This window comes from Monodelphis domestica, chromosome 5 (assembly GCF_027887165.1).
Source record: "Monodelphis domestica isolate mMonDom1 chromosome 5, mMonDom1.pri, whole genome shotgun sequence".
Classification (NCBI taxonomy): Eukaryota; Metazoa; Chordata; class Mammalia; order Didelphimorphia; family Didelphidae; genus Monodelphis; species Monodelphis domestica.
The window spans coordinates 264,378,833-264,396,154 of NC_077231.1; the positions used below are offsets into that span (position 1 = coordinate 264,378,833).

General features: G+C 39.5%; 1 long non-coding RNA gene across 1 annotated transcript; it reads left to right on the forward strand.

The window, feature by feature from the left end:
* Positions 1–12,041: 12,041 nt before the first annotated feature.
* LOC130454643 (uncharacterized) lies at positions 12,042–16,948 on the forward strand. The gene is made up of 2 exons (XR_008912432.1): positions 12,042–12,321; positions 14,568–16,948. It is a non-coding gene; the product is annotated as an uncharacterized LOC130454643 (long non-coding RNA).
* The last annotated feature ends 374 nt before the right edge of the window (positions 16,949–17,322 follow it).

A 17,322-nucleotide genomic window follows, 5' to 3' on the forward strand; every position in this document is an offset into this window, starting at 1 on the left:
CGGCTTTAAAAAAAGATAATTCGGGAGGACCCTAGGAGCCCATGGGGGATGGAGTTGAGGCTGGACTACAAGGAAACGTTGGGGGAAGGGCCAGTAGGAGGATCTTCCTTCCAAGGGGAGAGCTGCTTTAGCGCTTTAGAGGAGCTGGAGAAAAGCGGAGAGAGCGCCGGGACGCCCTGGTTTTTCCAGGTCTTGGTTCTCAACTGGTTTCCCCATTTGTAATCCTGGGCAGAATCCAGTCTAGCTGGCTCAGAACCATATAAGAAGGCGTGGTGGCTAGCTAGCATTTATCTAGCATTTTAAGTTTTGCAAAGTGCCTTACAGATGTTATATCATTTGATCCTTAGGATAACTTCGGGAGGTAGGTGGTGTTACTCCCATTTTATGGAGGAGGAAACCCAAATCTGGTTCAGAGCTCTATCCACTGCACCACTTAACTTTTTGGACTTGGCAACGGCCTGGATTTGGAGTTCTAATTCTGCCTTAGATATTAGTAGTGTGAGCCTGAGTACGTCATTGAATCCTTTCAGCCTTAGTTTCCTCATCTGTAAAATGGGCATAATAATAGCAAATACTTGTAGCATTATTAATAAGATAATATTTGTAAAGTACTTTGCAAATCTTAAAGCACTATATAATACTAAGTGTCAATTATTATTAAATGTCTTGAAGTTAATGTACCTTCCTGGTCTCAGTTTCCCCATCTGTAAAATGAAGGGACTGGATTGGTTGATTACTAAGGTTTCTTGTGGCTCTAAAATCTACTCTTTATGTATTTTACACATACCCATCTGTGGATGTTATTCCTTCCCTCCCCTCCCCACTGCCCCATTTGAATGTAAAGTCCCAAGGACTGTTTTATTTCTGGGCTTGGACATAGGGGCCACTTAATGAATGCTTATCGATAGATTAAAATTCTCTGATTCTTTTCATTGGGGCCACTTACATCTAAAGACTGGAGTCACCATCTTTTTTTGAGAGTTCACTGGTCCAGAGTGTGAGGCCCATTCTGGAAAATGTTTCTGAAGTTCACTGAGAAGGGGGTTGAAGCTGTATTCTATGCTTCTTTTTAAAAATCCTTGCCTTCTGTCTTAGAATAGATATTGAATATTAATTCCAAGGCCGAAAGGTGGCAATGGCTAGGCCATTGGGATTAATTGACTTGTCCAAGGTCACACAGCTGGGAAGTATCTGAGATCAGATTTGAACCTGTCTTCCCATCTTCAGGCCTGGCTTTCTATCCACTAGCTGCCCTTGAATTCTATCCTTCTTCAAGATGAATTTGTGTGCTTCCTTATCTGTTGTCCGTTCTTATCCTCTGGTTTTATATTTTTTAAATTGGGAAGATTTTAAGAAGTCAAAGATTTGTTTATCCTACCTTTTTGCTTTTGACAGACACCTCTCTTTCTTTGTGTGTGCAGAGGACTAATGGATTCCTATTCTAAAAGTAAATTGTAATGATTCTGTTATTCTCCTATGATTTTTAGGCAGCATTCAATCAGCAAAAATTTAAGAGCTTAGTATGTGTTGGGCACTATGGTACATAAGACCTGGGTATACAAAATAATGCAAGACCAGTCCCTGACCTTCAGAATCCTACATGCTAATAGTGGAGACAACCCATAAATAAGTAGGAATATACAAAATGTATACAGAGTTCATGGAAAGTAATCTCAAAGGAGAGGGCATTGATAGCTTCAGTGGTGGTGGTGAAGGGAACAAGGAGAAGCCAACTGCAAAAGGTAGGATCTGGGTTGAATCTCTAGAAAAGACAAATGGAACCAAGAGGTAGATGTGAAGAGGGACAGCATTTCACTTCTGGGAATTCTAAGACATGGAGACAGGAGCTAGAGTATGGTGTTTGATAGGTTACAAGCCAGAGATGGAGTTGACCATTTAAATCTGAGAATTATATTAACAATTGAATCTTGGGAGTTGATTACCAAAGGTGATCAAGAAGAATGACTGTGAAAAGGGCATTAGATTTGGTCATTAAGAGATCATAGATAACTATGGAGGAGTAGCTTTAATTGAATAATACACCTAGAAACCAGAATGCAGTAGGTTTAGAAGACAGAGAGAGGAGAAATAGGGCCATCTAGTATATCTTTGGCTTTCTCAAGGATTTTAGCTGAAAATCAGATTGCATAGATCTCATTTTACACTTCTTATACATTCCGAGACCCTTTGTATAAGTTGAAAATTATGCATAATAGTGAACCCTTTATTTTGTATTTCTTATATGAATATACCTAGGTATTTTATATCTTTTATTAGGCTTATCAGAGCTCCTAGCATCTCTATTCTTGTACTTGGGTTCATTATTAATAACTAAATAGCATTAATGAAACAAATTGAAGCATTGCTCTGATGTGGACACAATTCGTTACAAGTGAGAACTCTGGACAAAGATGGATGTGGGAGCTAAAGTTTGTAGCAAGACCATATAATGAGTCACACCAATGCTTCTCTGAGTGGGAGTGAGTGTGATTGTTCAAGCTGTTTTGAGACTTTACACAGCTTGGGGAAATGGCATGGGTTTTGAAAATAATTTAAAACATTAAAAAAATTTTTTTTGCCTTTATTATTTTGATTGCCAATCGAGGATACTCAAATTAATTTGTGTTGAGTTTGAGTAAAACAAGGGCCTACTGTAATAGTTATTGGGGCTGTTAAGATGAAGTGAGGGCTTTTATAAGGATGGGGAGGGAGACACATGAGCATGCTTAGAGACAACAGGGAAGGAAGCAGGTGAAAGAGATCAATTGAAGATAAGAGAATGGGAAAGATAGAGGAGGCTCTCTGGAAGAAGATGGGATGGGATTGGATTAAGGGACTGTAGAGAGGGGTTAGTTGACCTTTGCAGGGAAAAGGACGATGCTTTCATCTAAGATCAGGGTGAAGGAGAAGGTTATAGGGGAAGATGTTTTGAAAACTGTGAGATGCAAAGGAGAAAACAAGAGGGAGCTCTTTGAGAATGGCCTTTATTTTTTTTTTCCCACCTGAAGCCTATGGAAAGATATTTGTTTGAAAGTGTGAGTTGAGTGGGTGCCATGGGAAGTTAAAAGAGAAATGAGAAGATTTGGAATGGTCTCTTTGTAGAGTCTGTGCCAGTCTTGGGGACTAGCAGAATGTTTGCTTATAGCCTATTGGGAGGATCCAGTTGAGAGGAGATAACATAAGGATCTTATTGTGTCAGAGGTTGATAACTTGGAGCCCATCTAAGATAAAGATCTGAGCGCCCTCTGTCAAGAGGTTGAAACTCAGAGTTTGTCTGAGAATGAGCCCAAGTGCCCTCTCCCTCCCTTTCTTTAGGTCTCTCATAGTATTACATGTCTATTGCTGGCAAAGACATGCTGTTGCTGACTGTTCCTTACCCCAAATGCCTATTTACATTTCTTTTTGACATAATTTTTTTAAATTTGGTCAATTTCAAACATTATTCCTTGGTTACAAAAATCATTTTCTATTCATCCCTCCTCTCCCCCCACTCCTCCCATAGCCGATGTGCAATTCCACTGGGTATTGCATGTGTCCTTGATCAGAACCCATTTCCATGTTGTTGGTATTTGCACTGGGATGTACATTTAGAGTCTATATCCCCAATCATATCCTCTTTGACCCATGTATTCTAGCAGTTGTTTTTCTTTGGTGTTTTAACTCCCATAATTTTTCCTCTGAATGTGGCCTATCTACATTTCTTGGAAATGTTCTCTCACCCTAATTCCTGGAATCCTTTATCCTGCACTAGGTGTCATATCTACCATTCTTGGTACACTTTCCCAAGGACTGTCTCAGTACCTTTTAAAGATGTTAGCAACATGCAGTAAAGTGTATTTGCCTGCCATCAGGCAGTTAGGCGAAACCCTTCTGACTCCACACTGTGTCTATTATCTTTTGATTCTTATCTTTTTCCTTGTCCTTACCTACAGGCAAGGTCCTTATAATATCCACCTTTGTATTCCTCTATTATTTTTTTCCTCATCCTTACCTGGGGAAGTCTGGTCCCAGTCCTGCCCCCCTGGGGATATTATATTATTGGTATTGTTCTGGGGAAACTCCAGCTCTGTTTATCAACATATGAACAGGACAGCAGGTGACCAAGGTGGTGTGAGAAATCTGGGTTTGAAGTTTAGCAAGGTGTGAATGTGAAATTTAATTCAACAAACATTTATCAAGTACCTACTAAGTACAGGCAGCTAAGTAGTATGTTAGAAAGAGGGACCTGTAGTCAAGAAAACTAGAGTTCAAATTCAACCTCAGATATTTTCAAGCTGTGTAATTCTGGGTCAGTCACTAAATTCTGGCTCAGTTTCTTCATTTGTAAAATGAACTGGATAAGGATTTCGCAAACAATTGTGTGAAGAAAACATCAAATTGGGTTTTGAAGAGGCAGAAAAGACTAAACAACATGTGCAGGTGCCAGGTTATTCACTGTGAATGTAAACAAAAGAGAAATGGTCCCTTTCCTCCAGTTTATATTCCTTTAAGTTGGGATGGAAGTAGAGGAGAATGAGTGTAGAAAGAGGGGGAAAAGGAGAGTGAACACAAGAAGAGGATTTTGCTGGAGACTTCAGAGGTTTATCTCCACAAGCTTTGATACCAGAACGTTTAAAAAGAATTATACATTACATTTGCATAGGAAAAAGCAGCTGTTAGGTTTGGAATCTAGAAGACCTGAGTTCAGATCTATCCTCAGACACTTACTATGTGATCTTGAGCAAGTCACTTAACCAACCTCTGTTTCTCTCAGTTTTATCACTTTTAAAATGGGGATAAAAATAGTACCTATTTCTCAGGGAATTATGAAGAACAAATGACATAACATGTAAAGTGCTTTGCAAACCTTAAAGCATTATTTAAATTTGAGCTATTATTATTATTCCCCCATTACAGACTAGTAAACGGAGGTCTAGAGAAATTCTGTGATTTACCCAACGTCACAGAAAACTAGGGAGGGGAACAGAGCCTGGACTCAAATTTAGATCTTTTGACACCCAGTTAGTGATCTTTCCACTATATAAAGTGAGATATCTGTACATAGTAGGCATTTAATGAATTCTTATTTTTTTATTCCTATATTAGCCCTTTTAGCTTGGGAAATCTTTTTTCGTGTCTTCTATTAAATAGAACTTTTAAAAAATGTAAAGGGAATATAAGTCATCATCCCTTCTTTGTTATCTCTGACAAAACAAGGAAAGTATTTCCATTTTTCTATCCAGAGCCTTGGGATTTCATGATACATCATGGTCCTGTTGTTGTGAGGAACTAGATAGAAATCCTCTTTGATAAATGCAAATTAAAACAAGCTGAGGTACCACCCTATCAGATTGGCCTGTATGGCAGTAAAGGAAAGTGGTAAATGTTGGAGGGGATGTGGCAAAATTGGGACACTAATGAATTGTTAGTGGAGTTGTGAACTGCTCCAGCTATTCTGGAGGGCAATTTAGAACTATACCCAAAGGACTATAAAACTATGCATACCCTTTGATCTAGTCAATGCCACTACTGGGTCTGTATCCCAAAGAGAAATTAAAAAAAGGGGAAAAGACCTACTTGTAAAAAAATATTTACAGTTGCTCTTTTTGTGGTGGCAAAGAACTGGAAATTGAGGGGATGTCCATCCATTGGGAAAGGGTTGAACAAATCACGGTACAGATTGGTGATGGAATACTATTGTAAGAAATGATAAGCAGGATGATTTCAGAAAAAGCTAGAAAGATCTACAGGAACTGATGCATAGCTAAATCAGCAGAACTGGGAGAACATTCTACACAGTAACAGTGATATTGGACAATGGTTATCTGTGAAACAGCAATGCAGTGATCTGGGACAGTTCTGAAAAACTCATGATGGGGACTGCTATTTACCTTTTGAAAAAGAACTTTTGGAGTAATCTTTCACATCAGTGTATTTATGGTTTTATTTGGGGGTTTTGGTTATGTATGGGTGTGCTCTTACAATAATAACCAATATGGAAAGGTATTTTGCTTGGCAATAAAAAAAAAGAAAAAGAAATCCTCTTTGCTGTCCATAACAATTGGTTTTTTCAAACATCAAGCAATCAATAAACATTTATTAAGCTCCCACTATGTGCCAGACATTTGTGCTAAGCACTTGTCTGTAGTTAAAGTGAGGAAAAAGGAATGAAACTGGGTAAAAGGTACACACCAAAATAACAGGTTTACAGTACATTTTCTAGGGCAGCATTGGTGAAGATGTGACACCTGTGCAGAGCTGGCACTTGGGGAGCTGCTGTGTTCCCTTTCTTCCCAATACCCAGGAACATTTATTGCATGCCCCACCCCTCTGTCCAGCCACCCAAAGCAAGCACTTTGTCCCCCAACTCCCTCTGGTAATCTGGGGGCTCACAGAAAACTTGAATTTGCCCTCTGGGCACTCTCAGAAAAGGTTTGCCATTGAGGCTAGGGTGTCAGTTTCCAGAGATGCTGAGAGAGCCAGGGAAGGCCACAGCTCAATGACTTATTGGCTCATTAATGGACCAGAACCTTCCTTTTGGATTTTAATGATCCATTTTCAGGGCTATTTGGTAATGCTAATAGATCTTGGTTTATTTTATCAGATAAATCCTCTTTGGAATTCATTTTTCAGTCCCAAAGAGAAGGGTTTCCAGGTGCCAGGACTGAGTGTAACAAGTTCAGGGTGGCAAGGATTTGAGCAGTCCAATTCTGTTTAAGGGAGACTTTTTCTTGCGCTCATTTGTTTTTGATGTTTAGACTTCTAAAAATTATTATCATTGTAAATAATTACTGTGCTCACACAAATAAAGGGTTTGTACTCTGCATCCTTTTTTCCATTCCAACAAAGATGTTTCCCCAGTGTGGAAAGTGCCCATTAACTGAGCTCTAGAAATATATAATGACCAGTTGGAAAAGTATCTTTTGCAAAGGAACATACAACTCTGGACCGCCATCTTTCCAGCAGAGGCTTGGCAGGCTGGCTATCTCAGAGAGTTATTCTTCGTTAAGTAACTGACAAGCTGCATGAACCTGAGAAGTCATTTGTCCCCTTTCTGTCTTTGCCAGACCTTCAAAAGGGGAGAGGAATGCTGACAACTGAGTCCTATAATCCTTTTAACTAATTTTATCTTGTTATCGGAAAGGTTGAAGGGAAATGTAGAGTAATGACCTTAGCTCAGTTAGTAAGCGTCCACTAGCCCAGAGAGCTGTGAGGTTTACCAGGCCCCTTTTTCCCAGTAACCCTGTGGAGGTGCTAGCAACACAAACCTCTTTCCCGCAGAAAATGCATTTCCACAAACGCTGATTCCCTGGGAAACCAAATGGGAAGCAAAGAGAAAGGAGGCATAGTATGAATTTATTTAAGGCTTTCTATCTGCTTTTCAATTTAGGTCCCCTGCCTGATTTTCATTAGGTTTGCTTGTATGATGCTGACTTTCATAGCTTGAATTTGAGCATTTACAAGGACCTTGCTTTATGGAGAATGGGCTATTCTTTAACAGCAACCTAATGAGTTTGCAGGTCACTGGAAAAATGTGTTATGTGCAAACCAGATTGTATTATTTAAGCATGTTCAGGCTCTGTACTATTGAACAGATGGTTCCCAATACCTGGAATGTTCTTCCTTTTCACTTCTCTCTTATACCGTCTCTAGTTTCTAAGACAATTCAAATGCCACAGCCTTCATGAAGTCTTTCCTAATCTGCCCAGTTGTTTTGCTCCCAAAGGTGTGCTAGTCAGTGTTTAACAATCAACTCTCTGGGGGAAAAAAAGTACAAACAACATTGAAAAATTTTAATTTGAGTTATTAACATGGATCTCCAAGACTTTCTAAAGACTAGACAATCAATAAAATGAAAAAACAAGTCCTGATTTGTAGTTTGTGCAATTTCTGAGCTGTAAATTTAATAGTTGGCTCTCTTGAGCAGTTTAGAGTTGACTCTAATACACTCCTGACTTCTTGAAAATTACTTTGTATTTGTGTAACAGGGGATTGACTAGTGAACTCAGTCCCCATAAGTTTGCTCAGAGTGCTGCTGGTTCAATTTTTATTTTTTAAAAAAATTAAGTAATTGATTTGTTTGTTCGTTACATCAAAATATTCAGGTAACTCCCTCATTCTCTTTTCTCTTCCTGTTCGAGAAAGTCTCTTTTCTCTAATATGTATATATAGATATACATATGTATAGAAAATATGTATATATAATACTATGTCTTGCTTATTTTTGTTTATCAATTCTTTCTCTGGAAGTGAACAAATACAAGCAATTCTTCAGTTTCCTCATGTGGAAGGAAACCTGGTGTGCCATCTCCTAGTAGAGTCCTGACAATGTTTAAAGGAAATATCATGGAGGGACTTCAAAGCATGGGTTAACATTCTGTAACTGGTCTTGGTTGACTAACCAGGGGACAAATAAGAGGCTCTTTGATTGGCTGTGGTGGCATTCAAAAGGCCATTGGTCTGCCTTTGCCCCTCTCTATTGGTGGTCTCTCTCTCCCTTTGGGTTTGACTTCTCTTTGGCTGATATATTACTATTAAATGGTGTCCAGTGAGAGTCAATGAAGAGAGACTTTGGGTCTTTTCCCCACCTGAGTCCTACACATGGCCCTTTGGAATATTGACCTTCTTTCTTCCTTTGCCTCCATGTTTGTTTTTTCATTTTAGATAAGTGTGATTAGTTTTGAGGCAATGACCCGCCAAGTTTCAAAAGGTCCAAAGAGGGGATTGCACAGTAATATGGGAACCCAAGCATCCTAGAATGAATTCCTCATTGAGTTTTGCTGCTGGGCCAGCTTTAGAACAAGGAGAAACCTTCAACACTCAGTCTCATCCAACAACATTGAACATCACCTTGGTGTGACCAATGCTATGAGAAATCTCATTAAAAATGTGAGTTGACTCTCCCCAGAAATCAAGGTGATATAGGAGAAAGTATGTTCCTCAGGTGTTGGAGGGGAAATGTTTATGCTTTTTTCCTGCCATATCTTTAAAGCAAATATTTCTTTGTAAAATTGAATTGATGCTAATTGGTTAGATGGTATTGGGAGCTGGTCAATAGTGTCAGTCAGGGAGATAAACATTCCTAGAAGGGGGCTCAAGTCAATGACAGTAGAAAAAGAGACATCACCCAACCCTGAGCAGATGTATCATCCAGATTCTGGGATGGTGATCTCAGAGAATCCTTACTACATTTAAGTGGTGAAGTAAGTTGAAATAGATTAAGCACTATATTTGAGATCAGAAAGATATGATTTCAAATCCTGACTCAGACATTCATTAAACATATGTGGCCCTGGACAAGTCACTTAATTTTTCCATACCCCTCTCCTCTTCTGTAAAATGATAGTTTCCAAGGTTCCTTCATTCCTAAATCTATGATTCTGTATATTGAATTTATTTATTCATGTGTAACCAGGCTCTGAGCTCATTCTCAGTACCCTAGTTCCATTATTTGATAAGGTCCTCAGACAGTAGGCTCCTTCTCCATCTCCCTTAAGAGTTCTAGGAGTACTTCTGAGGGGTTGAGGGTTTGAGGGTTTGAGTCTCTATCTAGTGAGCATTCTCTATAGTATTCTCCCTATTCCTCTCACTCACTCACTGTCAGTTAATATCTCTGTATCATCATATCAGTGATTGGAATACTTTTAACAATTTAACCAATTGATTTCTCCTTAATAAATAATTTAAAATTAGTATCAAGTAAAAATTATCTTTTACTAAAGGATTATTTTCTCAAAAGACTAGCAAGAACCAAAGTGCAAAAACTTTCTACCTTAACCAGATACACTTTCTAGTCTATATCTTGCTTGGGGAGAGTGAAGGATTAAACCTAAAGTTGTAGTATAAGCATCTTCCCCTCCACCCAAGTTCATTTCTGGGTGCAACATAACTATGGAGTTGCTCCCTTGCTTGAAGTTCTTGACATTTTGGCCTCTGGGTTGATCCACTGTTGGGCTGGGGCTAGTCAGTCACTCCTCAGGGTTGGTTCTTGCTGGAGTTTTGCCTCCTAGATTTCTGCTGGCTATTGCAATCTTTTGAGATTTCACAAAACTCTGTATGAAAGGAAAGAAGACACAAACTGGAGGTAGCCCTGTCCCAGACAAGATTTTTCAGGATGCAATTAGGCTTATTAGCTGGCTCATTAGGAGAAGGTCGCTAGCTCCAGTAGGTGCCTTTATACATCATGGTGATGACCAGGGGAAGGAAGGGTGGAATAGTAGAGATGGAGAGAGTGGGAAAGAGACAGAGAGACAGACAGAGACAGAGACAGAGACTTCTAGAGAAACTGTAATTGACCATTGGAGCCTTATATATAGTAGGTAGGTAGGTATCACAATGGATAGGGTGATGGACTTAAAAGTCAGGAAGGACTGAATTTGAATTCTGTTCCAGATGTTTACTAGTTTTGTAAAACTGGGCAAGTCATAGAACTAACTCCTCAGCCTGTTTCCTCATCTATTAGATGGTAATTATAATAACATCTGCCTCACAAGGGTTTTTTGTGAGAATCAAATGAATATACACACGATATATATACACACAGCCTTTTGCAAATCTCACATTTATTTATATAAATGTTGTTATTGTTATTATTAGGCACTTAATAAATGCTTGTTGGATTAGTTTGGATTTCACTAAACTTAAGTTGCTTCAAAACAGGGTTGGAGAGTTCATGCAATTTTCCATAGAGCAAAATCAATGCAACAGTTTTGCTCTCATCTTGTTTTATCATCTATTGACTTTTTTTTTAAAGATCTTGATTTGATCTTGGCTCTCAAAGCAGAAATGAGGAATTAACTTAATCCTCTGAAAAAGGAATTGCAGTGATTAAAACTTGCTGTGTTTCTCCCTCTCCAATCCAATTCAATTTGAAAGTCTCTAGACAAGCTCTGGTAGGACTCAGACAATGGCCATTAACCATTCACTAAAATCCAGTTGCCCAGAGGACATTACCTGCCAAACATAGAGTTTGCTAGTAGGTAAAGTAAAAAAAAAATTCTTCTAAAATAGTGTCCAGCACATCTGGCATGGACCACAGAGACTGTATTTAATGAGGCTGCCTGTTGGTCTCAGGGGGCCCTAACTTCTAATGAGTTCTCCGACTTCCCCCTATCAAACATGGAGGTTTCACTTCTAAAGTCAGAGTAGTGCATTCTCCTTTGTAGTTTTAATTAAAAAACAAAACAAAACCAAAAACCCAAAGCCCAGCTTCTTTCAAATTACATTGGTCACTTTTCTTCTTTGATTGTAAGATGCATGGGAAGTTTCCAAAAGGAGGAGCCTGAAAGATGACACTAAATTTACATGATAATTTGGACAGGCTGCCAAGCTAGGGCTTTTGGGTTGGGATGGAAAAGAATGGCCAATATTTACCTCCCTTAGATCTTACTGTCCTGATCTAGTGGGCAACTTCTCTTAGTTCAGTTTTATATCAGAATAACCATTCCCCACACTCCCACAACTCTCATATCAGGAAATGAATGAGTAAACTGCCCCTCTTCCCCCATATGATGAGCCATTCTGAGGGTATAAGATTTCCTAGCATTTTTTGATACTTCTTGCAAAATTGTGACTCCATCTTTGGAAAGGATTTTTCTTTCTTTCTCTCTTTCTTTCTCTCTTTCTCTGTTTCTCTCTCTCTCTTTCTTTCTCTGTTTCTCTGTTTCTTTCTTTCTCTGTTTCTCTCTGTTTCTCTCTCTTCCTTCCTTCCTTGCTTCCTTGCTTCCTTGCTTCCTTGCTTCCTTCCTTCCTTCCTCGCTTCCTTCCTTCCTTCCTTCCTCCCTCCCTCCCTCCCTTCCTTCCTTCCTTCCTTCCTTCCTTCCTCCCTCCCTCCCTTCCTTCCTTCCTTCCTTCCTTCCTTCCTTCCTTCCTTCCTTCCTTCCTTCCTTCCTTCCTTCCTTCCTTCCTTCCTTCCTTCCTTCCTTCCTTCCTTCCTTCCTTCCTCCCTCCCTCCCTCCCTCCCTCCCTCCCTCCCTCCCTCCCTTCCTTCCTTCCTTCCTTCCTTCCTTCCTTCCTTCCTTCCTTCCTTCCTTCCTTCCTTCCTTCCTTCCTTCCTTCCTTCCTTCCTTCCTTCCTTCCTTCCTTCCTTCCTTCCTTCCTTCCTTCCTTCCTTCCTTCCTTCCTTCCTTTCTTCCTTCCTTTCTTCCTTCCTTCCTTCCTTCCTTCCTTCCTTCCTTTGTGGAATTTATTCACCAATTTCTTTCCTTTCATATAAGGATAAATCCTGATTTGGGGATATTTGAAATTGTGCTTATGGTCCAAGAGAAACTGAAGAAGCTAACACAGAATCTGGTTATTGCCCAGCTGAAGATATTTGCTAAAGCCCAGGGTTGCTTCCTGCAGGTAGGTTTATGTTCCTCTCCTTAGCCCTTTTGTGATCTGTTACTCGGCTGCCCATTCAATTTGATTTCTGTTTTCCAGCATCTAATCTTTGAGGGAGCCAGGACAGTCTTTGAAAGTGAAATGCCCATGCAAGATACTCCAAGTACCTTACCTTTGTTTATATTTTCCTTTTTCCTTAAAACATTGTTGTTCCAGTTATGTCTGACTCTTAGTGATCCCTTTTGGAATTTTCTTGGCAAAGATACTGGAGTGGTTTGCCATTTCCTTCTCCAGTTCATTTTACAGATGAGGAACTGAGGCAAGCAGGGTTAAATGACTTGCCTAGAGTCATCCAGTTAGTAAGTGTCTGAGGCTGGATTTGAACTCATGACAATGAGTCTTCCTGATTCCAAGCCCAGCACTCTATCCACTGCACCACTGACTCAATAAGATACATTCTCCCTTTGAATGCTATCCTTCTTCCTTTCTGATAATCTAGATTTTTACCCTTGCAAGTCCAGATAAAATATTAACTCCTCTAGGAAAACTTTCTGACACTAAATTCTTTTTTCTTTGAAGTTCTATTGTCCTTATAGTGTATATCAGACTGTATCGTATTTTTTTCATGCTGCCTATATTGTTTTTTAATTGTTTCATGTGCTAATCTTCTCTCTGCAAATAATAATAGTTAACATTAATATAGAGCTTTAAGGTTTGTAAAATGCTTTATATGTTGTTTTATTTTGTCCTTACAACAACTCTGGAAGATAAGTGGTATTATCAGCACCCGAGGAAACGAGGTTAAGTGACTTATCCTGGGTCACAGAGCTAGTAAATGTTTGAGACAGGATTCAAATTTAGCCCTAGTCTGCTGTCTCTCCCTACTCCAGTCTATCCTACAAACTTTTGCCAAGGGAACTTTTCCTTCAGTGTCACTGGGTTAAGACATAAAACCCCTTGTTTAACTTTTAACAACCTATACAACCTGACCCAGTGTGTTTTTTTAAACCCTTACTTTCCGGCTTAGAACGGACACGAGATATCAGTTCCAAGGCAGAAGAGCAGTATCTGAGGCCAGATTTGAAGCCCCATTGTATTTTTCTAGATTCATAGGCCATCACTTCCCCTCCCGTACTGTACAGTCCAGTCAAGCTGGCCTTCTTGTTCCTCAATCACAACACCCCATCTCCCATCTCCGTGCCTTTTTATTGGCCATCCCCCAAGCCTTTCCCTCTGCCTCATAAAGTCTCTATCCTCCTTTAAGAAGCAGCTTAGGCACCACTCTCTAGAAAAAGCTTTTTCTGATCCCTCTACAGCACCCAAACTCCTTTGATTTAATGCCTTCTTACATATTTGCATTTATTAACTTTATATTTTTTTATATCATTGTTGTGTCCCTCATTAGAACTTGGGAATAGGGATGGTTTCAGTCTTTATTCCTATATCCCCAGCATCTAGTACAGAGTCTACAAAATGACAGGTGCTTAGTAAATATTTGTTGATTGATTTGTGATTCTCTGCAGTTAAACACTTGATCTAGTACACTTCCCAGCTGCCTCCTAGGATTCCTATCTTAGCTTTTTAATTATTTTTTGGGGAGGATCATGGGCCCCTTTGGCAGTCAGTCCAGTGAAGCCTGTGAATGTACGTACCCCTTCTCAGAATATTTTTAAATGCATAAAAATAAAATAGGAAACAAAAGGTGAGTGAAAAGCATCGACTTTTTTTCTTATCCAAGTTCACAGACTCTTCTCCTCTGAAATCTATTCCTGGTCCCTAGATTAAGAACCCCTGAACTAGACCATAAACTCCTCTTGGGCAGGAATGCTATTCTTCTCTTTTATCCCCTCAGAGACTATTGGAGCTGGGCTCAGAGTAGTCACTCCATAAACACTTTTCCCATTGATTGATTGGTCCCAATTGAGGGACAAAGGTGAGTAACATGGCAAAACGATCCTGTTTCAGGATTTATCAGAGTCGGTTGGGAAAAAAAAATCCTCACATTATTTTAAAAGGGATTTATATATCCACAGTCTAAAGCATTCCTTTCTGAGCTCAGGGCTCCTGCTGAGAGCTATGGAATCAGGATGAGCCTGATTAGTAAAAGCAACTCCCTCTGCCAGCTACACCTTTTCACTCTTTCTCACCACCCCCTCCCCCTGCCCCTACAAGTGCACGATTTTTGAAGATGTTGCCATTATTTATAAGTGGTGGGAGTAGGATGGAGAACCATATATCTATGGCACTATGTCAATGTCTGTCCACAGGAGCTGGCCGGGCCAGCAACAGACCAGTGCCAAGAATTGCCAAGAAGCATGGAAAATCGGTGAGGCCACTCCCAGGTATCTGCTGGAGCATCAAAAATAGCACGGTAGAAGAAGCAGGATTTGCTAGGACCCTTGTCTTCCATCCGGGTCTGATAAGGAGGTCTGGAGATTTAATTTAGATGGGTGCTCGTAACATCGTCAGGCTTGCTCTTCATCAACATGCTCTTCTTACCTTCTGGCCCATCCTCCCACTCAGGGCTGAGTTCTTGCATGGGGAAATCATTACCTCCTACCCATCAATTTCTGTCTGATTCTGATAGTGTAATAATATTTCATACAGCTATCCCATGATGCAAGCACATTTTCTCCACTTTGGACATATGTGTAAGTTTCCTTTCACTTTGGAGAATTTGTGCTCTGTGTGTGTAGTGAGGAGAATAACTCCTATGTTTTGCCTTTTCTAAAGAATGTGCTTTTATAATATATTTTTAATTGATTAAGAGGTGGGAGTAATAAATGAACATCTGATCCAAGTTTTAGCAAAGGACTCTTTATTGGAGTACAGGCTCTCAAAAGTTATTCTAGGCATACTCCCAGAGGCATTTTTTTTTCTTAAATCATGAGACTAGATGAGGAGACTTGTGATTCTAACAGATCCTGGTACTCCTTAGTACTCAATTAAGAGTTTCCTTCTGAATGGAATGACTAGTGGGGTAGAGAGGGTCATATTTTAAAAAAGTTGAACCCAAACATGTTGAATTTGCATTTTTAAAGCCTGGCTGTTTGCTTTTCACATTTTCTCTCTTCCGCATTGGCTCTGGCATTGTAAGGGCTGAGCAGCTCTCAGACTGGGTACCTCCAGTCTGATTTTATGAGGTGTGGAATGTTGAACCAGCCGAGTTCTCTGACTGGCTGAACTTTCCATCCTGCCTTAACAACTCATGAAAAACCAACTTGATTTATGTCAACAGTAACTCCTGCCTTTTTACTTAGCTAAGACTGTTCCCATGTTTTTTGGTAAAATGCACATGTTTAACTATTGTCTGGCCTCTGAAAGAACCATCCAAGTGATTCATTAACAGACTAAAGAAATTTGCTATTTTGAAGATGTTTTCCCATTAGCCAAGGTCAGGGGAGGGTGGGGGTAGGGGTGGTTAGTCACCCTTCCTTCTGAATACATCCGGTACAAGTTGAAAATAGGGAGGGTCTAAGCAACAGATGTATGGTATGAGATTGCATGGTTATTTCCATAAATTATTCTCATGTGGCAGGCACAAGATCTCAAGATTATGTGTCAGGTGCTGGTGTCTATAACATTTATCAAGTACACAGAACTTTTCCAGGGTAAAACATACAGGGTAAAGAACATAGAATGCAAAATGAGAATGTTTCATCTAGACCTTGAGGGTATAGGTTTGGACCCCAGCTCTTCTGCTTACCTAATAGCATGAGCTTGGACTTTTTTTTCCCCTAACTTGGTTTCCTCATTTGTAAAATGAAGAGCTTCCCTTTCCCACCATCTCTGAAAGTTTATGATCTGTCTTTAGGGGAAAGAGAACAGGCCTGGGAGTTTAGAAGTCCCAAAGTTCTGGTTATGGATCTTGGACCAGTCATTTAACCTCCTAGGGCCTCAGTGTCCTTGTTTGTCAAGTTGAAGGAGTTTGCTCTTCATATATTCTCTTCCACAGTGCTTCTCTAAGAAAAATTGTAGAGAGTCTCTAAGGATCCTCATAATTCTAATGCTTAAACTTTGGCCTTTCCCAGAGAAGATATATAATAAATAATATCTCCACTCCCTGGGACTTGGAGTAGGGTTGTGATGGAAGTGCTTTCTTTTTAAACCTTGACTTTCTTTAAGAATCAGCTCCAGGGGGGCAGCTGGGTGGCTCAGTGGATTGAGAACCAGACTATAGATGGGAGGTCCTAGGTTCAAATCTGGCCTCAGACACTTCCCAGCTATGTGACCCTGGGCAAGTCACTTGACCCCTATTGCCTAGCCCTTACCACTCTTCTGCCTTGGAGCCAATACACAGTATTGGTAAGGGTTTAAAAGTATAAGGTAAGGGTTTAAAAAAAAAAAAGAATTGGCTCCAAAGGTCTTTCTTGCCTCCCACCCTTAGTTGGTAGAGTCATTGTTACCTTTGATTTACTCTGTATTTATCTTGTATCTTCTGATTTATACATGTTGTGTTCCCATTAGACTGTAAGTTCCTGGAGGATAGTAGGGCTGCTCTGTTTTGTTTCTTTTTTTAAATATCTCCTGCCTTCAGCAATGTGTCTTGTATATGATAAACATTTCATAAATGCTTGGTGACTGAAATATGAGTCGTTATTTGTATCCAGTTGAAATAAAATAGAAAATAAACAACCATTTGCTTCAATGGATCAGTGAACGTGGACTTTATGGAATGGGCACATCTCAATAAAAACAGATTTCAGCCTTTCTACTTTTCTGACTTCTTATTTCATTCTCATTCGTGTATTTTTTGTTGTAATTTATTTTTTTAAGAAATAACAATATAATGTGAAACATAACAATATAATGCATGTGATTTATTATAAATATGTAATAAATTATAATAAATATGCTTATCCTAGAGAAACAAAATCTCATGTTAGCTATGTCCAGAAATCTAGGTCTCATTCTCCCTTTATTCCTGTGCCTCCTCCCTCCCCAAGAAGGCAGGTAATATCATATAGATTGTACATATATTATCATAAAATACATATTTCCTTGTTCATCATGTTGTAAAAC